Here is a 23,742-nt window from a genome sequence, read left to right as displayed (position 1 = left end):
AGACAGACAATAGGTTGACAGGGACAAAAGGTCAACACAGAAAAGGTTAACATGGATGGAGGTCGACAGGTACAAAATGTCGACAGGGTCAAATGGTTAACACAAAATTAGTAGACATTTATTTTCTAAACCCTATCTGTAACCCTCCTCTTGGTACCTCTCTCCCTCATGGTGCCTAACCGTAACCGTCGAGGTAAGTGCGTAACCCGAACGGTCCCTTCAAGTGCCTATCCCTAACCATCTGGAAAGTGTCTAACCTTAAACAAAAAAAAAGTGCCGACCATATTAGTGTCAACATCTTGACCTTGTCAACCTTTATCAATGTCAACCTTTTCTGTGTCGACCTTTTGTCCTTGTCAACCTATTGCCTGTCTAACATTGTCAACCTTTTTCATAGCTATTATTATTATTATTATTATCATTTATTTATATGGTGCCACAAATGTTCCGCAGCGCCTTACCAAGTACATAAACAAATTGTAGACCAGCGACTTACAGAACAATACAATACAGGACCAGGACATGGATAATATATATATTGCTACATTAGCAACCATAACACCCAGATAAGCAACAGAGCAGGGCCGTAGCTAGGGTAGTGTGGCCGGTGCCATGGCACAGGGCACCACAGGTCAGGGGGCGCTGTTTGGGCCTGTCAAATTTCTGTTTATTATCATTCTTCCTCTTATTTCATCCCCAGCATCTCCTGGCCTCTCCTATCTCATCCCTGGCCCTTCCCCATGAAGCCATGGCCCTTTTTTGGGTGCATTATTTGAAAAATGAGGGGGGGGCCAATGCTCTTTTTGGCACAGGGCACCAAACAGTCTAGTTACAGCTCTGCAACAGAGCATAAGCAACCAAGTGTTAGGTGCCCTTGTGGTGAGTAAGAAGTAGATGAAACTAAAGTAGGGAGAAGCACAAGAGGGTAGAGGGCCCTGCTCGTAAGAGCTTACACTCTAAAAGGGAGGAGAAGACAAACAGGGGTGACACAGATGGGGTATGATATCTATCTATTGACTGGAACCCTGCTTTTGTGCTCCTCCCACTTTGTCACCTCCTCCCCCTCCCATGCTACTGACTATTCTCATCTGCACTGGACTACCACTCATCTGAGTGTCCCGGGGGGAGGGGGGGGGGGCTGGGGACATGTAGGCTGTATTGTGGGCTATTCACAAATGAACGTGCAGGTATCGGGCTGGTGTTAATGCGTGCTGATAGTGATGACGACTACTTTCACCAACAGACGGATAGGGGTGGTTCTGCCAAATTTGAATACAGAAGAAGATTTGCATTTATTTTAGACCACACAATGTGGCAGCAGCTTCGGCAGCCTTGAGGGAAATTCTGAATCAGGATCTTAGTGCCTAAATAATGTAAAAATTGTAAATTATAATTTGGTACACACTCACTACTATACCATCAGATAACCCAATATATAACAATCCAACTTGCAGCAAGTGCCGAAGCAAATCATCATTGCTCCGACGCGGAAACAGCTGATCCAAAAATCTCCTGTCTCTCCGAGTCTTTAGGAGCAGTGAAACTAGTGCGCCTACGTGAACTAGAGTTCACACTCGCGCAAAAAAGCCCCGGCGTCTGGCGGAAGCAGCCAAACAGGGGTTTCGGATCCCTCTTTGCAACCCGGAACTCCTTCCAATATGGAGGAGCGAGGTGTGCGCTGCGAGCGGGAGCAAATATCATCTGAAGATGGCGAATGCTCCCGCAGGCAATCTCCAAAAATATAGTATTTCCGGCGCTCAATGAATTTGTCTCCTCATACTAGTGTATGGGGACAGCGGGCCATTCCCTGAGAGGAGGATAAGCAGGAGATATCTGTGATACTAGTATATAGGGACAGCGGCCATTCCCTGAGAGGAGGATAAGCAGGAGATATCTGTGATACTAGTATATGGGGAAAGCGGTCCATTCCACGAGAGGAAGGAAGGAAGGTAAGTAGGAGATAGATGTGATACTAGTGTATGGGGACAGCGGACCATTCCCCGAGAGGATGGATACTAGTGTATGGGGACAGCGGGCCATTCCCTGAGAGGAGGATAAGCAGGAGACATCTGTGATACTAGTATATGGGGAAAGCGGCCCATTCCATGAGAGGAAGGAAGGAAGGTAAGTAGGAGATAGATGTGATACTAGTGTATGGGGACAGCGGACCATTCCCCGAGAGGATGTGATACTAGTGTATGGGGACAGCGGGCCATTCCCTGAGAGGAGGATAAGCAGGAGATATCTGTGATACTAGTATATGGGGAAAGTGGCCCATTCCACGAGAGGAAGGAAGGAAGGTAAGTAGGAGATAGATGTGATACTAGTGTATGGGGACAGCGGACCATTCCCCGAGAGGATGGATACTAGTGTATGGGGACAGCGGGCCATTCCCCGCGAGGAGGGTAAGCAGGAGATATCTATGATACTAGTATATGGGGACAGAGGGCCATTCTGCGAGAGAAAGGAAGGAAGGTAAGTAGGAGATAGATGTGATACTAGTGTATGGGGACAGCGGGCCATTCCCCAAGAGGAGGGTAAGCAGGAGATATCTGTGATACTAGTATATGGGGACAGTGGGCCATTCCGCGAGAGGAAGGAAGGAAGGTAAGTAGGAGATAGATGTGATACTAGTGTATGGGGACAGCGGGCCATTCGCCGAGAGGAGGGTAAGCAGGACATATCTGTGATGTCTCCTGCATTACCTTTTTGATGGATGGCCTGAAAACGTATTTTCTACAAAAGCAGGTGAAAATTTAAATTTTCACCTGCTTTTGTAAAAATAAGTGATAATGAATAGAACCTTTAATAAAAGGCTCAAACTGACTCACCTGTGAAGCACGGACGCCCTTTTAACAGCACCTTTGTTGGATTTTCAGGGCCATCCTTCCACTTGCGGCCTTGTGCAGTACCTCGATGAGGTGGAGGAAGAGGACAGCGTCCCGGTAAAGGTTTTTAAGAAACAAGGAGCCATTGTGTTTGCCAAGACAAATGTTCCTCAGACTCTTTTATGGTAAATTCAAGAAGTCTCTGCTGTTTTTGCTGGTAGTTCCTATCCACAGGTCTATGTGATGTGGGTGCTCGATGGCAGTGTACCTAGCTGCCTATTCAGTGTTCCACGTGGCTCAGACTCATCCCATGCAAACTGCACAAAATGTGTCCAAATCTACATCAGCCCCAGTATCTCTATAGTTCAAGTTTCCCAACTTCAGTCCTCGGGGACCATCAACAGTGCATGTTTTCCAGATCTTCTAGTCTGTACAACGTACTGTTAGGGAACTCTGAGGACTGAGGATGGGAAACACTGCTGTAGTTCCACATGTGTCTAGCTCAGCTCATCTCCCACTTGAAACTCTGCTTATTGTATCTCGTATCTGCTGCTCTCTCTCTGTAAGCCTGATTCTCGTGATATGTAGCTGACTGCCCATACACAGTCAATATTCTGAATGTGGTCGCATTTGGACCTGAGTGTGACTTATATTCGGGTCCTGTATCTGTACTATTAGTCCTCATCTCCTCGTCCATCCAGTCAGACAAGGTCAGAACTATCCTGTTGGGCTTGAACTCCATTGAGGCACTGATCATACTGATATAGACTTCTTAGTAGTTTGGTTGGGGTTGGATTTTAAACTACTTAAACTCAATTCATTGCACTTCTATTATCTCACACTCTTCACACATAGATCCCATGGGATTGGAAAGATCATTTATTGTTCCTTGCCCTGGAGTGCAGCTAACAGTCACCCTTACTATGGGGCTCAGTCCACTAAGCAGTGCATAGTCTTATACTGGCTACACACTTAACGATGAGTACCCAGCCGATGTCAAGTAAGGCGGATCCAGGTGGCAGTTCTGACATCGGCAAGTGAGTATGCCGGGAGTGACTTCGGGGGCCATTCGGCAGCATGGCCCCCAGTTGACGATATTGCCTGTCGGACCTGCATGCAGGTCCGATGGGTGACTACGCTGCCGATGCCCAGGAGCCAGCATCGTCAGTGACATAGTGGTTGCACACTGCCCGATGTGGACGATATATAGTCCGATCCACAATATCATCTAGTGTGTACCCGGTTAAAGGGGATTTAAACAGGATTTACACATGTCCATCCACTACTGGCAGAGGATCATGGGTAAGGTAATGCATACACAACTCTTTACCAACAGTCTGCATGGAGAACACTGGACTGTAAAATCTACTCTTGTTATATGAAACTCTTATATGCACATAATATATAATTTCCACCCTTTGCTGAATATTCTAATCAGACATCGATTATATACATTTTCTGTATTAGGAATTTATTCCAATGCTATGTACTATTACATAATACTCTCTACCGCTTTCTCCTACTGTAGCTGTGAAACCAGTAACCCAATATATGGACACACACTAAACCCCCATAACAGAGCCAAGGGGGTATAAGGATCTTTCGGTGGGGAGGGGGCATTGATTGGTGGTGGAGGTTCAATTCTTGGTATTGGAAGTGACCTTGCTGGCAGCATTCGCCTCCCGTCCAGTGTTTGTGGAATTGCTGGATTTAAGCCAACTTCAAGCAGACAGAGGTGAGCCCTATTCCTCCTGTATATATTGCTATAATAATTTCCTACTGTCTGTCCCGTCTCCTCAATGCACACGGAGTGTATGCCGATGTGTGAGCCCTGACCGCTCCCATTGCTAGGGCGGAGGAACAGACCTAGCAAAGGAGGACCAGACGCGGGGAACGGGGTACCTAGTATCAGAGGAGCAGTGTGGAACCATGACGCCCAGAGAAAGTGCATGTCGTAGCGCCCCCTCCCTGTACTCAACTGTGCCAGTGGGGTATGGCCAGCCTGCAGGGGAATACTGAAGTGAATATAAAAACAGCAACAAGTGGCAGTATCACATTGGGCGTTGAGGTCCCATTGGGAGAATAGAATGCTTTGGTGAGGCACTTTCTGACATTAAGGAGTAGCTGCTTTGGCACTGCTTTATTTATGTATAGCACCTAGGATCTGACTTTTATCTAATTTGAATCATTGTGATTAGTCAATAGAGGAGATAGTATTATATATTCTGATCATTTAACTTAAACTGACAGAGTACATGTGCTAGAGTGAGATTCCACAGGGTGCACAGCTAATTACTCCAATTACTGCCCCAAGCAGCTTTCACTGGAGTGGGAACACCTATGGGAAGCTCCATTCTCAGCTATGCTCCTACTTCACAAATATACATTGCACCTATATTAATGTGAGTACAACTAACCATGTTCTGTCTACCACCATTATTCCAGGTCTCCTAATACAGTATCTATTAAAAGATCTTTCAAATAACACTTTGTGGTCATGCCTAGGAACACCTCATTACTTTACATAGCAAAGCAGTGACTTTTTTTAAAACTCATACCTGCCAATAAGAAAAGGAGAGGGGTGGTGACAGAAGCCAATAAGAACGGAGAGGGGAGGGGCAAAGAGCCGATCTCATGGTAGATAGGGGAGGGAATTAAAGAGGTGAGAAGTGAATGTAATGAATCTGACAGGAAAGGGGAGGTGACAGAAGATGATCACAGAGGAGGGGGGGGCCGGAGGGCAGGCAATCTGGGCAGCTTGAGGGAGCATGAAATGTAGAAACGGATCTCCAATCTGTAACTTATTTAGGATATAGAAGAAAGAAACCGAGATAAAACTAACAGGTGACCGTCATACTGTGCAGCGCCCCATGAATTCCGGGAAACCTGGATGGCGCCCTCTGTCCATTTTGGCGCCCAGAGCTCATGCTCCACTGGAACCACCCTCGCTATTCCCCTGCCTAGTATCAGAGGGAGGCGGGTGAGAACAGTGCGAGCAGCTGCATCACTGCTGGGGCAGGGTGGAGCAAAGCTGGGGAGGTGATAGCATATGCCAGGGCCAATATACTTGTTAATATAATAAATATATATCACTAAATTACAAAGAAAGATAGGGGGCGCTCCATAGTGCATAAATGTTTTAATTGCATAAAAACATTAAAAGGACCCTCAGTTACAGGTGTACTGGTACCAAGTATAGGACAGTGTAGGCTGGTTATCACATGATTCAATGCAAAATTTCCATCGGCAATACTGCTCACCTCCCACTCAGGAATGAACTCGAGTCCACCATCCATGCCGGGCCTGTCTGGGAGTGTCGTTGCATGGGGTTAAGTGCAAAGACACTGAACCGCTCGCAGGGGCATATCTACAATGGGTGCAGGATGTGTGGGGTACCCGGGCCCCTGGGTCCAGGGGGGCCCCGCACTGCACACCCATTTTCCCGGTGACCTGTGCAAACTCTATAGACTCTGGGCACACCCTAGTGCCCAGAGTCTATAACTTCGGCGCTGGCCGCGTACAACTCAGTGCGCTGCCGGCCACCGGAGAGAGAGGAGGGGGCCCGTGTCGGAGATTGCAGCAAACACTCACTAGAAGCCCCGGCAAGTGCTGCTTCTGTTGTAGAACACACAGCACCATGGCTCCGCCCCCTCACACAGCACCACGGCTCCGCCCCCACACACAACACAGCACAGCAGGGCTGGGGTCCAAGGTCAGCCTGACAGAGATGACAGCCACTGCAGCAAGAAGAAACTACTGTATACATATACTGATACAGAGCTGTCACTTGTTGACAATCAGTGCAGAAATGATGTGCATTGACTGTCAGTGATTGACAGCTCATAGCCTACTTATTAATATAGTTTATTCTTGCATCTCCTGGCTCCTGTCCCTCGGACCCTCACTGATAAAGGTTTGTGCTGCTAATGCTAACGTGAACTTTTAAGTAAATTCAGATTTTTATTTTATTATAAACTACTGATTGATTGATTGATTGTTTTTTGGGGGGGGCGAGGGGAAATGGAGACACAACAAAAAGGGGGAGGGTACTAGCGGGTATTGCACACAGGGCCACTTGTTTCTTAAAACAATATATTAATAAATTGTTAGTATTCTGTATTAATAAAACATATCTATATTAGTGCTGTTATTGAGGTCATGTGACAGATTGTAATCAATGATATATTTTAAGAGGAGCAGAAAATGGCCTCTAAAGCTGGGTACACACCATACGACGGTGTGACCAAACGATGTGTCAAGCGATGTAACAATACATCACGTGCGCCGTACACAGGGGCACCAAGAGGGGGGTGGAACGGGTACAAGTTGACAGGTTTTTTTTGGTGAAAATAACTAGTCCCAGCAATTTGGGGTACATGAAAATGGGTGCTAGCATATTTTAAAGTTGCTAAAGTGAAGTTTAAAAAAACGTAAAATATCCACCTGCCGCAATCCTAAAAACACCTGGGACATACTTGGAGACCCCCTTGGAGTCTATTTCGCTAGTTTTTAAGTTTGTCTCCCAAATTTCGACTTTTTCGCCCCCAAAATTAAAGTAAATTTTTGGGGTGATCTAAAGTATTTTTCTAAACTTTTTTTGATGCAGTTTACCTTTGTGGATCTGTCCCAAGCTTGCAGGGGGGTTCTCGCTACTTTGCACCCCAAAACTCCAATTCTGCACTTTTTTTCAACACCTATTAATAGGCGGAACTTTTTCGCCTATTCCAATACATTGACTTTCCGCAGCGGCGAAAAGTCTATGGAATTCTGGGCCTGATTCAGACCTGCTCGTGAGTGCACAGCACTCGCAAGCAGGTCAATGGTCCCCCCCTGCGCACGCTGGAGCCGGCTCCGGCGTGCGCATGCGTGAGACCCGGCCAGCGACGGGCGCTCCGTCACTACGGGTCTCGCACCAAAGCGGGGCAGCTTGCCCTGTTTTGGAGGCGGGCAGGGGGAACGCCTGCCGTTTGTGGGCGGCCCTACTGACATCACTCGTGATGTCAGTAGGTGTACTTCCTGCTCTATTAGAGTAGGAATTCCACTGGGGCTTGCGGCCACGAGACCCTACCACAAGGGTCTCATCGCAAGCACGATGGTCTTGACCATCGCGACCATCACCTGGCCGCTCGCATAAGCTGTGGGTGGTCTCCCACAGCTATGCGAGCGGCCGGGAGGCTGTCTTTTAAAAAAAAAAGGGACGCCCTGATTCAGAGCGAGCGCTCTCAAAGAGCGTCCGGCTCTGAATCAGGCCCTGAATACGGAGGAAACTTTTCACATGGCGAAATGACGTCACTCGCAATACTTTTCTGCAGAAACTGACTTTTCGCCGCTAATTGAATATGCCCCTTAATCCACTGAGCTGCTCAAAGTAAAAGTAGAACTATATACCATATATATTGTTGTATATGATACAATTATCTATATATACGGACCCTATATTCACAGTGAGCACATGGGCCACACTCCCTCACACAGTTGGCACCCCCCCCCACACCACACATGTCAATCATGGTGCCCCCCCTGTCATTTTTTCCTGGATCCGCCCCTGTACCCCTGTCATCCAAAGTTACCAGCGTCGCGGATCCTTGACAGGCAGTTGTTCACCTGATGAGCTGGTTCAGGGGTGGGACAACTGCTGCTCTGCTGTCGGTACTCTTGGATGCAGAAACAAGAAGACGCAGCTCAGCTGCTATGACTCTCCTGTTCAGGAGCATCAGCCATAATACAGCCTAGACAAGCTCCCAATTAAGGGAACCCTGGAGATCACTCCACAGCTCAGTGGGGAAGAAGGGGTGTGTAGTGTGCTGCTGGGGGGCTATTCAAATTTCCATACCCCCACCTCAAAATTCCCACTTCGAGCACTGATTTTAGTATAACTTAAATGTATTAAAGAGCTTTTGGAGCAGTTTTCATAAAAACTACTCCACGGCCCTTAAATTTGCACTGTTTTAGTAAGCAGATTGCCTTTCCCATACTTGGAAGGGAAAATGTGATCTGTTTCAGATTACTAAAAGAAATTGTGAAAAGATGCAGGGGATGGAGTCCTGCTATAAGAACGCTATTTAGAGATGGTGTTATGCAGGCTTTCCCCCATTTTCCCATCTCCAGCTCAGCCTTCTCTGCCTGCTGACAGGAAAAGCAGGGCCCGGAGCAGGCTTCTGTAATCAGCCATGTGTGTCTGATAGACCACAGGCTGATTACATAGAAAAATAATCAGAATAAAATAAATAAATAACACTCACCTGCACCAGGGGCTGGTGATCAGTGAGCACCTTCGGGACTCCTGTCAGCTGATCGCTGGGCTCATGCTCTGTGACCCCAGTCAGCTGCTCCTGTGTGCTGTAAACTGAGATACCGGTACACAGCACAGAGTATTATATGTCTGTTACTTCAGTGAGGGTAATGGGGTACAAGAGAGGTACACTTTTAATGGGAGTCAATGGTGACATTAAAAACGTGTAAGAGAGGGTGCATATTTGTACAATGTGTGTGTTATATCTATGACAGTAATAGGATGTAACAGGTACTGTGTACATGTGTTGCATGTGTGTTATTTCTATGATAGTAATAGGATATAAGAGATACGCATTTGTTGCATGTCTGTTGCACAGATAGTAATACATTATATTGGGGTTGGACGTTTTTTTGGTATCTCCTATTGCCCAGACTGCGATGGAGTGTAAAAAGGGTGAACATTTATTATGTATCTGTTATTTCAGTGTCACTATGCACAGGACCTATGGCGAGAGATGTGGACACTCTGGTACTTTCCATGAGGGCTCTATGGTGTGATGAGTTTTTTCGCCTGGACCCAAATTTGCCACCCCTTCATTTCAATGAGGAGGTAATGAGACACACACACATATATAATAGGTGAGGAGTGTATGGGGATAGGGGAATGGCTCCCTAACTCTGATGTTCCCTTGGGAGGAGTGAGATTTATACCGATTTCCACAGAAAACCATAATAATATCATGTTTACAGCAGAAAACGGGGTATATCTTTTGGGAGCTTAGTACAGAACTTATAATTCACTTAGTGACCAGCACTACGACACACCCTCATCTCGCTGATCTTTGTTCTATAGATTTACTCCTCTACCAAACCTCTCCGAATTGGATATTATGAAGAGGACGGATATTTCCAGGCGAACCCCGGTATGAGACGAGTTCTTCTAGAAACCAAACATCTTCTAGAGGATGCTGGACACAAGGTGAGCGGAGCACGCAGATGGGGCCCTGTCTGGTACATGTCAAGGTTCAGACTGGCCCACAGAGGTACAGAGCAAACCCCTGGTGGGCCCTACTGCCTGGGGGCCAATCTCTCCTCTAGGGATCAGGTTCCAAGCTGTGCACTTGAATTATACATATATTATAATTCACAGGACTATGATGTATTTTCTATAATGCATAGCTGTTCTTAATCTGGTACATTATCATGCATGCACTAGCAGTATTTACTATATATATATATATATATATATATATTTATTTATTTTTTGGGGGGGGGCAGTTCGACATGGCGCCTCTGCGAAGCAACTTTGTAAAGCTGTCAAGTGGTCCTCTGCCCATACCTTTGTGAAGTTCTATTCCTTTGATACCTTCGCCTCTTCTGTTGGGACTTTTGTGAGAAGAGTTCTCAGCGCAGCTCAGGAGCGTTCCCTCCCTTAGGAGATTAGCTTTGGGACATCCCAGGGTAAAGCCTGTGTCCCCTATGGAGAAAGCAGAAAAGGAGATTTATGTGGGACTTTGCTCTGCTTCAGGTTCTCCTGTCCGCATCTGCTTTGTTTTTGGACCTGTATGTGACTCGTTCTTCCTTCTCCTCCTTCTTTCTTTAGGCATGTTAACTTAACTGAGTTGCCTGTGGCTGGGAGAGGGTCATGGGGGTGAGGGAGCAGGGGCTCATGGGTAAAGAGTTTTAACTATTTGGTGCCTAGACTCCTACTCACCAACCTATACCAAGCGTAAAGCCTGTGTCCTATGGATTTAAGGGGTGAGCGGATTCGGTTCTACTCGGTTCCGTTCGGATTTAAAAACCGAATCTTATTGGCTATCAGCTGTCACGAGTATTGGATAGCTAATAAGATTCGGTTTTTAAAACCGAACGGAACCGAGTAGAACCGAACCCACTCACCCCTAGTTTTAACAGGTAAGCACATAAATGTCCTTACTAGAATATTCCGTATTTTGGAATGATTGCATACCATAATGAAATATCTTGGGAATGGGACCCAAATCTAAACAGACTGCATTTATGTTTAATATACACCTTATACACACAGCCTGCATGTAATTTTATATAATATTTTCAATAATTTTGTGGCTCAAACAAAGTTTGTGTACAAATGTAAAATTAATTTATGTTTTATATATACCTTATACACAAAGCCTGAAGGTAATTTTATACAATATTTTTAATAATTTTGTGCCTTAAACATACTTTGTGTACATTGAACCATCAAAAAGTATAGGTTTCAATATCTCAGTCATGCGAAACAAATTCCATATTTCGTAATATTCCGTATTTCAGAATATTTGGATATGGGAAACTCAACCTGTACTACATTATTGCACTTTCTATCCTCACCTATAGACTGTCTCCTGTATTGCATTTACATGCTTCTGAGTGTCCTTTGCTTTGCCAAGTCTCATTTGGTAAAGTTTTCTTAGGAATAATTTTCTGTTTAAACTGGATCATTCATGCAGCTTCTGTAGTGCATCCCACATCCCCTTTGCAGTATTCTCGTGCCAGGTATGGTGACTGGGATGCATGGTGCCTGGTCCTATAACCTTGCTTCTTTGATCAGTCATCAAACAAACATAGAAGGTTTATGAAGCAAAACTGTAGTATGAACAGTGCCGGTTTCTCACCGTACAGACACAGCATAACTAGTAACTAACATTTAGTAGATCTGCACTAGACTGAAAGACCATCTAGTAACATGTTGGTAACAGCACCACCTGCAGTACCTCCAGTGTAACTACTTAAGCAATGTTAAGACTAGAATTGTTGTAGTATTCCAACAACAATTTCCTCTTCACTTCTACATTTACTGCTTACATTACTTATATTTCACCAATTTTAGATTATATAACATTATTAAAATTACATTTTTCTTTTCAGCTCATCTTGTTCAGGCCTCCACGAGTGGGTTATGCATATGAGCTGCTCTGGAAGGCGTTTCTTGGAGACAAAGGGAAAACCATAGCAGATAAGTTGTAAGTGGCATGTGCTGAGTACAAGCAATGAAAGATGGATATTAGGGTGAGGGCTAAATACATTTAAACATAGCACCCTGGAAGAATATTCATTTATTTATATAACACCACCAATTTACTCAGCACTGTACAGAGAATATTTGGGTTTCATATCAGTCCCTGCCCTGTTGTAGCTTACAGTCTAAAGGGGGATGTACCAAGCCTTGGAGATACAGTGGTGTTTGAAAGTTTGTGAACCCTTCAGAATTTTCTATATTTCTGCTGAAATTTGGCCTAAAACTACCTCAGATTTTCACACGAGTCCTAAAAGTAGAGAAAGAGAAGCAAATCAAACAAATGAGACAAAAAATAGACGTGCTCATTTGTTCATTGAGGAACATTATCCAATATCACATATCTGTGAGTGCCAACAGTATGTGAACCTTTGCTTTCAGTATCTGGTGTGACCCCCCTTGTGCAGCAATAACTGCTTCTAAATGTTTCCGATACTTGTTGATTAGTCCTGAACATCGGCTTGGAGGAATTTTACCCCATTTATCCGTACAAAACAGCTTCAACTGTGTTATGTTGGTGGGTTTCCTCCCATGAACTGTTCGCTTCAGGTCTTTCCACAACATTTCGATTGGATTAAGGTCAGGATTTTGACTTGATCATTCCAAAACTTAAAATGTATTCTTCTTTAACCATTGTTTGGTGAAATGACTTGTGTTCTTTGGGTCGTTGTCTTGCTGCATGACCCACGTTCTCTTGAGATGCAGCTCATGGACAGATGTCCTGACATTTTCTTTAGAATATTCTGGTATAATTCAGAATACATTGTCTCATCAATGATGACAAGTCATCCTGGGCCAGATGCAGCAAAACAGGCCCAAACCATGATACCACCACCACCACCACCGTGTTTCACAGATGGTATGAGGTTTTTATGCTGGAATGCAGTGTTCTTCTTTCTCCAAACATAATGCTTCTCATTTAAACCAAAAAGCTCTATTTTGGACTCATCTGTCCACAAAACATTGTTCCTATAGTTTTCAGGCTTGTCCAGGTGATCTTTAGCAAATTGCAGATGGGCAGCAATGTTCATTTTGGAGAGCAACGGCTTTTCCAGCCATGCATACCATTGTTGTTCAGTGTCCTCCTGATGGTGGACTCATGAACATTGACATTAGCCCATAGTGAGAAAGGCCTTCAGTTGTTTAGAGGTTACAATGGGTTCCTTTGTGACCTTGCAAACTATTTGAGGCTTTGCTCTTGGCATGATCTTTTTTGGCCGACCACTCCTGTGGAGGGTAATAATGATCTGGAATTTTCTCTATTTGTACACAATCTGTCTGACTGTTGATTGATGGAGTCCAAAATCTTTAGAGATAGTTTTGTAACATTTTCCAGCATGATGAGCATCAACAACTCTTCTTCTGAGGTCCTCAGAAATCTCCTATGTTCATGGCCTGATACACTTCCACAAACGTGTTGTGATCATCAGATTTTGATAGATCCCTGTTCTTTTAAAAAGACAAGTCCACTCACACCTGATTGCCATCCAATAGATTGAAAATAGCTGACTCTAATTTCACCTTCAAAATACAGTATCTGCTAACAGGGTCGCCATCAAGGGGGACGGCCGGGCCTCGAGTCCCGGGCCCGGACAGTCTGGGGGCCCGCCCGCTCCTCCTACCGCCTGTCCACTACTTCCACCCTGCTAAACTTACGTTCACTGACAGGCTCGGCCGGTGGTCCGCGCCTGCCCGCGCCCAGTACTACAGTATACCCTCTCACTATCTCTCCAAACGCCCGTCGCTGCTGCTATGTATGTGGCTGGCTGTTGGAGGCAGGCAGAGTGGATGCTCCCAGCCTGCTCTGTGCTGCTAACCAATAACACAATCAAGCAGACGGGAGCTTCCTCTCTGCCTGCCTCCCACAGGCAGCCATAAACACCACAGCAGCGGCGGTTGGAGAGGTAGGGAGAGGATATAGTACTGGGCGCAGGTGGCGCCTGTCAGTAAATGTAGATTTAACAGGGAAAAAGTAGTGGGTGGGAAGGCCCCGGGGCCCTCGTTGTGCGGAGGGAGGGAGATTACTCGGGGAAGGGTGAGGCTCTGTATAATGGGGGCTGGGGGGCCCTGCCTATTTGGCCCGTCCCAGGCCCCACGATATCTGAAGGCGGCCCTGTCTGCTAAGCCTAAAGTTTCACATACTTTTGCAACTGTGATATTGGATCATTATCCTCAAAAAAATTTAAAAATTAGCATGTCTAATTTATTTGCCTCATTTGCTTTAGTCGTTATCTAGTTTTAGGACTTGTGTGAAAATCTGAGGTAGCTTTAGGCCAAATTTCAGTAGAAATATAGAAAATTCTGAAGGGTTCACAAACTTCCAAGCACCACTGTAGATAAAGTGGTGTAATTGCCCAATGCAACCAATCAGCATCTAACATTTCAAATGCTGCACTAGATAAATGACAGGAGCTGACCGGTTGCGTTGCGTAACTTTATCCCACTCTGCGGCTTGAAACATCTCCCCCTAAATTCCCTAACATACAGACATGGAGACTAGTGTTAATTTTGAAGGAATCCAATTAACCTTTCAGTATGTTTGTGGCGTGTGGGAGAAAACCATGCAAACATGAAGAGAACATGCACACTATACACAGTTAAACCATGTCCAGGTATTTAAGTATTGTAGTCAGCAATTATCTGAAAAAGTGAAATGCGAACATTAATTCTGGGACCATGTGTTAGGCTGTGTATAAAGTACATTTATGTGGTGTCTGCACTGATTGGCTGGTAACAATCACTGTCAGGGTATGGTACATGAAAATGCTGCTCTGTGTTATATAGGGGTCTATTTACTAAGCCTTGTTAGGAGATAAAGGGCCGTATTCAATTTGAGGCGTTAAGTCCGGATCTGCGGTAATTTACCGCTGATGACGTCATTATCGCCTGTTTTGGTTTTAACCCGTATTCGACTTCAAAGACTTTCCGCCTAGGCAGAAAGTCAATGCAATGTAATAGGCGGTAAAGTATCGCCTATGAATGACAGGCGGTAAAAAGTGCAGAATTAGGGTTTTGGGGTGCAACGTTTCGGGAAACCCCCGTGCAGCCTTCAGTCAGTCCCCCAAAGGTAATCTGTGTAAAAAAAAAACACCAAAAAAACTTAAGGACACCACAAACATTTACTTTGAAAAAGGGGGCGAAAAAAAAAAAGTTGGGGTCCCCAAGTATGCCCCAAGTGTTTTTTTGATTGCAGGTGTTTGCACCAGGTGGATTTTTCATGATTTAAGTCACTTTAGCATGTTTAAAATATGCTAAACCCCATTTTCAAGTACCCCAAATTTGATGGGCATAGTTGTTTTGCCCTAAAAAAACTTCTAAATGCTCTTCTGCATCACCTTATTCAAAGCCGCATTTATGCACCTGCCGCGGCTATTAGAAACCCCGACTTCCTTCAGGAGTTAAAAATGGGGGTACCCATAGTGATCCCCCATATCTGCACATCTTTAGGGGGTTCCCTAGAATATTTCCCGAAAATTCCCCTTTTGTTTAGCCTGTAAAAAAAACGGGGTAAAAATTTACAAAAAAAATTACATAAGGTCCCCCCCCAAAAGCCAAACCAGCCCCAGGCTTGCCAGCCAGTGGTGGTCTCTAAAAATATGGGGAACAAATTGTGTATGGTTCCACCGTATTTTAGAAACCAACCCAAGGCTGCAGGGACCAGTTCTGGTTTAAATATAGGTGGAAAAAATACGTGGGGATCCCCCTATATTTAAGACCAGCACCAGACCCAACCGACTGGGGTGTAATGCCACAGCCAGGAGACCCAATCACCGGGGCTCCAGGTCCAAAGCATTAGCATCCCAAATCGGTCAGAGCAAGCCGGTGATCTCTGGGGAGTCGGGGGCCCCCCAAAGAAGGGTCCCCCCTTCCCGAGCACCACAGGCTTACGCTGAAACCTGGGGCTCTTCCCCATACCCCTGGTTTGGTGGGTATGGAGGTAATGGGGGGCCAAATAATGTAAAACTATTGTGTTCTACAGTGGAACTACAAGTGACAGCATGCCTGCCATTTTGCACTTGTGGAACAACAAGTTCCAGCAGACATGCGGCACCTGTAACTTCACTGTAAAATAAATAGTTAAAAAAAGACAAAACACACACACCGTGACAGTATAACTTTATTACACACACCTACCCATTCACACATACTTACTTATACCAGATGTGTCTGTCCCCTTGTCCAGTAGATTGTCCTCAATGAATGCGTCTGCAAAGAAAAATTCATACTCACCTATATCCTGGCGCCTGTCTCCGCAGTAATCCAGGAACTTAGCAAAACAAAAAAACGAGTTTACACGACCCACGCAACAGCTATCAGTATGTGTGTTGCCACACATACTGATAGCTCCCGAATGCCAGCTGACGGATGCCAGCTGACGGAACATGCATGGAGCTGGCACTTCCCGAGAGCCAATCAGCGGCCGCACTGACTGTAGAACGGCCGCTGATTGGCTCCGGCTACTGACAGTTCCCACGTGGCGTAAATCGCCCAAACATGTGTAGAGATGGGGGATCACTATGGGTACCCCCATTTTTAACTCCTGAAGGAAGTCGGGGTTTCAAATAGCCGTGGCAGGTGCATTTTTGCAGAATTTAAAAAAATGCGTTTTGGGACTTAAAAATATGCTAGTACCCATTTTCATGTACCCCAAATTTGATGGGACCATTTTTAAAAACGAAAAGAATTAGCTAAGTGCTCTTCTGCATCACTTCTTCAACGTCAAAAGAAAAACACCTGCAGCGGCTATTTAAAACCCGATTTTCTTTTGCAGCCAAAAATGGGGGTACCCATAGTGATCCCCCATGTCTGGACATCTTTTGGGGGGGTCCTAGGATTATTTCCCAAAAATTCCAGTTTTTTTAACGCCGATCCAAGTATCGCCGGGTCCCGTTTTCGCCTACTTTCAAATTGAATACGGGGATACGCGGGCACGCGCACGATACTTTAACGCCTACAAAACAGGCGAAGGCAGCGTTAAGTCCGGGCCGCAGCTCGGATCAAATTGAATACGGGCCAAAGTGAATGGTGATAAGGTACCGTTCACTTTATCTCCTTACAAAGCTTAGTAAATAGAACCCCTTTTCATATTGAAGTGAAAAAGAACAAAAAAAATAAAAAGGGTTTTGTCATATTTATAATTATAATATGACAAAAGTATGGAAAAACCAAGAGAAAACATAAAAATATGAGGGGAAAGTCATAAACACAGCCATGACCAATGATCACATCTTCCTACAATCACTGTGAGGAGCACTGCTACACAAGGGAATAATGGGAAGTTATACACCTTGACAGGATTAATTATCACAGCTTCCTACAGTCACTGTGAGGAGCACTGCTCTACAAGGGAATAAGGGGAAGTCATACACCTTGACAGGATCAATTATCACATCCTCCTACAGTCACTGTGAGGAGCACTGCTCTACAAGGGAATGAGGGGAAGTTGTACACCCAGACAGGACTAATGATCACATCTTCCTACAGTCACTGTGAGGAGCACTGCTATACAAGGGAATAAGGGAAGTTATACACCTTGACAGGATTAATTATCACATCTTCCTACAGTCACTGTGAGGAGCACTGCTACACAAGGGAATAAGGGGAAGTTGTACACCCAGACATGACTAATGATCACTTCCACCTACAGTCACTGTGAGGAGCACTGCTACACAAGGGAATAAGGGAAGTTATACACCCAGACATGACTAATGATCATATCCTCCTACAGTCACTGTGAGGAGCACTGCTACACAAGGGAATAAGGGGAAGTTATACACCTTGACAGGATCAATTATCACATCTTCCTACAGTCACTGTGAAGAGCACTGCTATACAAAGGAATGTTGTACACCCAGACAGGACTAATGATCACATCCTCCTACAGTCACTGTGAGGAGCACTGCTATACAAAGGAATGTTGTACACCCAGATATGACTAATGATCACATCCTCTTACAGTCACTGTGAGGAGCACTGCTATACAAGGGAATGTTGTACACCCAGACATGACTAATGATCACATCCTCTTACAGTCACTGTGAGGAGCACTGTTATACAAGGGAATGTTGTACACCCAGACAGGACTAATGATCACATCCTCCTACAGTCACTGTGAGGAGCACTGTGACACAACGGAATAAAGGGAGCCAGAGGCCCATGTGCCCTGCATAGCCTGCACCCATTATAGATACGCCCACCAGTGACCCTCCTACAGTCACTGAGAGGAGCACTGCTACACAAGTGCAAGAAGGGAAAGTCACAAAAAACAGCCATGACAAACAATCTCTAAGGGGAGCATTAGGAGAATGAAGAGAGAGACATACATGGAGACATGGCCATTGGCCTCCACCATCTGTAATCACTGAGAGGAGCTATGTGACCCAAGTGAATGAGGGAAAAGTTATTCAGTACATATAATTATCGGAATCGGTATGAAATACCGCCCCCGCATGGCCGGTGGTTCGATTCCTGGCAGCGGCAGGCCGACACTGGAACAGATCCCGGCAGCGTGAGCCCGACAGCGCTGGAAATCCCGATCGTTGTAAGGTAAGTATAGACTAACCTAACCCCCCTAACCCTAACCCTCCTTAGGGGTGCCTAACCCTAACCTCCCCCCAAGTGCCTAACTCTAATCCCCCCCGTAAGTGCCTAACCATAACCCCCCCTTCCCCGCTGCCTAAACTTAAGTCCCCCGGGGGGGTGCCTAACCCTAAGTCCTCCCCAAGGGTGCCTAACCCTCCCTCCCCCTAGCCTGACCCTAACCCTCCCGGGGGGTGCCTAACCCTAAGTCCCCCCTGGGTGCACTAAACCTAACCCTTCCCCCCCACGGCTGTCCGCTCGTGGCGCCCAGCATCCCTTCGATCGGGATGCCGGGCGCCGGTCTCCCGGCATCGGGGAAATGAGCGGCGTATACATCTAGACGCCGCCCATTTCACCCTCGCCAGGATATAACAGTCGGGGAGCCGGCTTAATGTCAGCCGGCTTCCGATTGCATTCCTAATTATCACATAATTTGTCCTGCGTCACAGGAACTTTTTCTGGATTTCCCTAATGTTCTGGATACCAGATTCCATGCTGGACACCTCTAACAATATACAGTATATATAGAAATTAAGTATTTTTTATTTATTTGATGTTTTTTTTTTACCTCAGAGAGAGCCAATAATATTAGAATGTTGCCAGCTGTGGAATGGAATCTCCAATGGATCAGAGCACAGGGATGAGGATAATTCTCTAGTTATATATAGATAACATTGCAGTAAACAGACTGGAGGGCACGTAGGAGACCGGGAGAGAAACCCTTTATGTTACGATGAGTTGATGTGCATAAGGATCCTTGCTCAGCATCTCTCCCCTAGCAGAGCTCTTAAAGAATATCTTATGACAATCGGCGTAACTATCAACGGGGGGCCTCAACAGTCTGCAGGCACCACGTGGCCACCTGTGATGCTTTCTGGCCTTGCTCCCCTATGCGGCCTATAGTCAGCAGGGACCTAAATGTTCAGCTGTGGGACTGCTGAAGCTCTAGAGTGCTGTGAACATGAGGCAGCACTCTAACGGATCCATAATAATATCCTGGCCAGCGTTTGTGGGGCAGTCTCTGATGCCATGACCTCTGTGATCAGGAAATTCAGGGGGGCTAATAAAGATGGCGGTGGCTGATAACCTGGCATAGTATGTATAGGCAGGGGAAACTAAAAACCTTTGCGTCTGATTCAGAGCCGGACGCTATTTGCGCTCGCTCAGAAAAAGGGGTGGCTATTCAAATGAACCGTTCGCTCTTTGCAGTCTGTTCACGCCTCTATGTCTGAACGAGCAAACAAAACTTGCTGTCGTAATTTTGAAAAAAACGCCCCCTGGCAGCTCGCATCCTACGTCATGTCCGCTATTTAATAGATTAATCGAGTACATCGAACAGCGTCTGAACTGCTCGCTATTCTTGTGGTTGGTTTTTCCTACCACAATCTTGCGAGCAGTTCTGACTATAAAATAACCAAGTGACGTGGTCAATGGCGCTGCTGTATTAATTATGCACACCCTTAAAACGCCCGTTTTGACCTTTAAGCACGCCTGCGTTCTGATCTCCACTCCCCGTTTGCAAGCACCTTCCCCTGTTACCACCCACATACGCCTCCTCCTGTCACTCAAAATAGCAGGCATTCGCTATTTAGCGAGCACACGATTTTCGGCCGCACTGACTGGTTCGTGCATGCGTATTGCAATCCGTACGCATGCGCAGATGTGTGAACATCGATCATAACGAACGAGCGGCCGCTTACGAGCGGCTCTGAATGAAGCCCTTTGTCCATACGTTGCCAACTCTCCTGGAATATTCGGAATACTCATGCATTTCAGGGGTAGTGAATAAATGGGGCCACTTTATATAACCACCTTGTATTTTATTCCTATTAGTAAGAACACCTTCATAGACCCCAACCTGGGGGAATGCGCACAACTCTGTAAAATGCCCGATGTGGTGAAGAGGATCCTGGGCTTCATTTTCCGGCCAATAGTAAGTAGATACGAAAAAAAAAAAAAAAAAATTCTTACTGTAAGTAAATTTGTGAACTTAATTCAATTTAACACGGACAATTTCATTATAAACAAAAATGAAAAAAAACAACATAATTATAAACACTAATTGGTCTATTCAATATGTTAATTATCATTGTCCGAACGGACTTCGATAGTTAACGTTTCTTCTCGACGAGCGCGCCGGAGGAATTCATCAAATCAGCTGTCTTCCCGAACACTTTCATTGCTCCTCTCGGAGCAGGTCACGCATGCACACAAGAGCTCCGACGTCCGAAAGGATCCCTTTTCACGACCCAGGACTCCTTCCCATACGGAAGATGGCGAATGCTCCAGCAATCAAGCTCTGAAAATATTGTATTTATGGTGCTTGATGAATTCTATCCCCATACTAGTATATGGGGACAGCGGGCAATTCCGCCAGAGGAAGGTAAGTAGGAGATATCTGTGATACTAGTGTATGGGGACAGCGGGCCATTCCGCCAAAGGAAGGTAAGCAGGAGATATCTGTGATACTAGTGTATGGGGACAGCGGGCCATTCCGGCAGAGGACGGCAAGCAGGAGATATATGTGATACTAGTATATGGGGACAGCGGGCCATTCCGCCAAAGGAAGGTAAGCAGGAGATATCTGTGATACTAGTGTATGGGACAGCGGGCCATTCCGCCAGAGGAAGGTAAGTAGGAGATATCTGTGTTACTAGTGTATGGGGACAGCGGGCCATTCTGCCAGAGGAAGGTAAGCAGGATATATCTGTGATACTAGTATATGGGGACAGTGGGCCATTCCGGCAGAGGACGGCAAGCAGGAGATATATGTGATACTAGTATATGGGGACAGCGGGCCATTCCGCCAAAGGAAGGTAAGTAGGAGATATCTGTGATACTAGTGTATGGGGACAGCGGGCCATTCCGCCAGAGGAAGGTAAGTAGGAGATATCTGTGTTACTAGTGTATGGGGACAGCGGGCCATTCCGCTGCTTTACCTCCTTAATGAATGTCCCAATAACTTAATTTTTACAACTTTTGTAAAAATTAAGTGATGATGAATAGGTTCCTTAGAACTCTATTCATCAATCAAATTTCTCCTTAAATAATGCGGAAACGAGCAATTCATTCCAGAGCTTGGCCCTGGTAGCTAACGTCCCGAAAACTGAAAGCAAAGTGGTCACATTAGCGAGTGCATTTAAATACATGCATGCGGTACATCATTCCTTATTGGCAATAATCATTTTCTAATTATTGGGTCTAAAACCTGATAATCAATAAACAGGCCCCATATTGTAGCTATACTTTTATCCCACTAATTAATAAATTATTTTTCTATATGAGAATATATAACATATCTAGCAAAAGCCCATAACCTGAATACTACTGTAAAGAAACAGACTGCTCCTGTCCCCCAACCCCTGTCCCTGTGTTTGGTAAGTGCGCCCAGGTGCCCTAACACTGATTAGTAACTTTCTCACTCTACAGCATAATTCCGAAAATCTATCATTGCTCCGGCAGACACAATGGTTTACACAATGGTTACATAAGTGAATATGTTATGTTTTATTGCTTCACTTAATACTCGCTAAAATCCTAAGTGACACTTTGATAATGCCCTGACATGGGTTTCCTAGCCCCAATAGTAATCCTTAGACCTTGAGTCCATGAGAAGAAATTAGCGGTGTGTAAGCAGTAGGTACATTAAGTTGTGACCAATGGGCATTTTAACTTTTTAACCCAAAGTAATGCCCCGTATACACAATACCCACAGTAGTAGTGCCCCTAATACACATAATGCCGACAGTAGTAGTGCCCCTTATGCAGTGCCCGCAGTAGTGGTGGCCCTTATGCAGTGCCCCCAGTAGTGGCAGTGGCCCTTATGCAGTGTCCATAGTGGTAGTGCCCCCAGTAGTAGTGCCCCCATATGCAGTGCCCCATGTAGTAGTGCCCCACGTAGTAGTGCCCGCAGTAGTATTGCCCCCAGTAGAAATGCCTCCCAGTAGTAATGTTCTCTGTAGTAGTACCCCTAATAGTAGTGCCCAAATAATAATGCCCCTAGCTGTAATGCCCCCTGTAGTAGTGCCCCCAATATTAATGCCTACAATAGTTATGCCCCCAATAATAATGCCATCAATAATAATGCCCCCTGTAGTAGTGCCCACAATAGCAATGCTCCCTGTAGTAGTGATACCAATAGTAATGCCCCCAGTAGTAATGCCGCTTACACACAAAAAAACCCCAACACAATACTTACCACAAGAACCGTACCTGAATCCCCGGCCGTCCAACAGGCTGCTCCTCGGAACTATGGGAGAGACCTCATGACATCTCTCCCATAGTGCACACTTCAGGAGCTGGAAGCCGGAGCTCTGGAGTGAGCTCCACCCTCCACCTGCCAGTGTCGTTGTGGGGAAGGAGCTGGGCGCCCGCTGGTAACAGAATATCAGTGGGCGCCCAGCAAATGGAGCCTCCCTGTGGCGCTGGGCTGAGGTGGGCCGGAGGAGGCGTAACTGGTTCCGTCTCCAGATATTTGGCCGCTGTTGGTTAGCTACATAGCCACTGATTATAAGACTTCAGCATTCAGAGCAGATCCTGAACCATCTGTATAGTACATAGAACTCAGTGTTGCAATGCGGCATCTAATAATAACTTGAAGATAAAATATTTTAAAATTTATAGTGATGCTGATATTTTTTCCCTGTACGTAAATCTTATTTTAAATATTTCCAGTATCCGAGGATTTCCAGGTTTCTAAATTCCAGTGTTGGTGCAAGGTAAGACCCTGTGTGCTCTTCCAGATTATCTCTCATATACAATGTACACTATGTAGACAAAAGTGATTGGACACCTCTGCATTGCAGCTGGTTTAGCATGGGTCCGTGCATGGTCACATTAACTCTGAGAAGTATAAAGATGTTCATTGTGGCAGTTCTACAGAAGCAATGAATGTTTTTATCAGGATGACAATGCCACCTGCCATGTTTCCAGGGTGACGCTGGACTAGTATACAGAAAATGTGGTAACCTGGATGTACTGGCCACCTCTGACTCCAGATCTTAACCCCAGTGAGAACCTCTGGGACGAATTGGAACGATGGGTGCGTTCTAGGCTGACTCGACC

General features: G+C 45.5%; 1 pseudogene; it reads left to right on the top strand.

Annotated features, from left to right (window-relative positions):
* The window catches only part of LOC148474670 (fatty-acid amide hydrolase 1-like), a 66,725-nt pseudogene that overhangs the window by 27,800 nt on the left and 15,183 nt on the right, over positions 1 to 23,742 (top strand).

The sequence above is a fragment of the Taudactylus pleione genome, unplaced genomic scaffold, assembly GCF_031769625.1.
Source record: "Taudactylus pleione unplaced genomic scaffold, aTauple2 ptg000824l, whole genome shotgun sequence".
Lineage (NCBI taxonomy): Eukaryota > Metazoa > Chordata > Amphibia > Anura > Myobatrachidae > Taudactylus > Taudactylus pleione.
The sequence above is the reverse complement of the archived record's forward strand: the minus strand, read 5'-3'. Positions and strand labels throughout refer to the sequence as shown.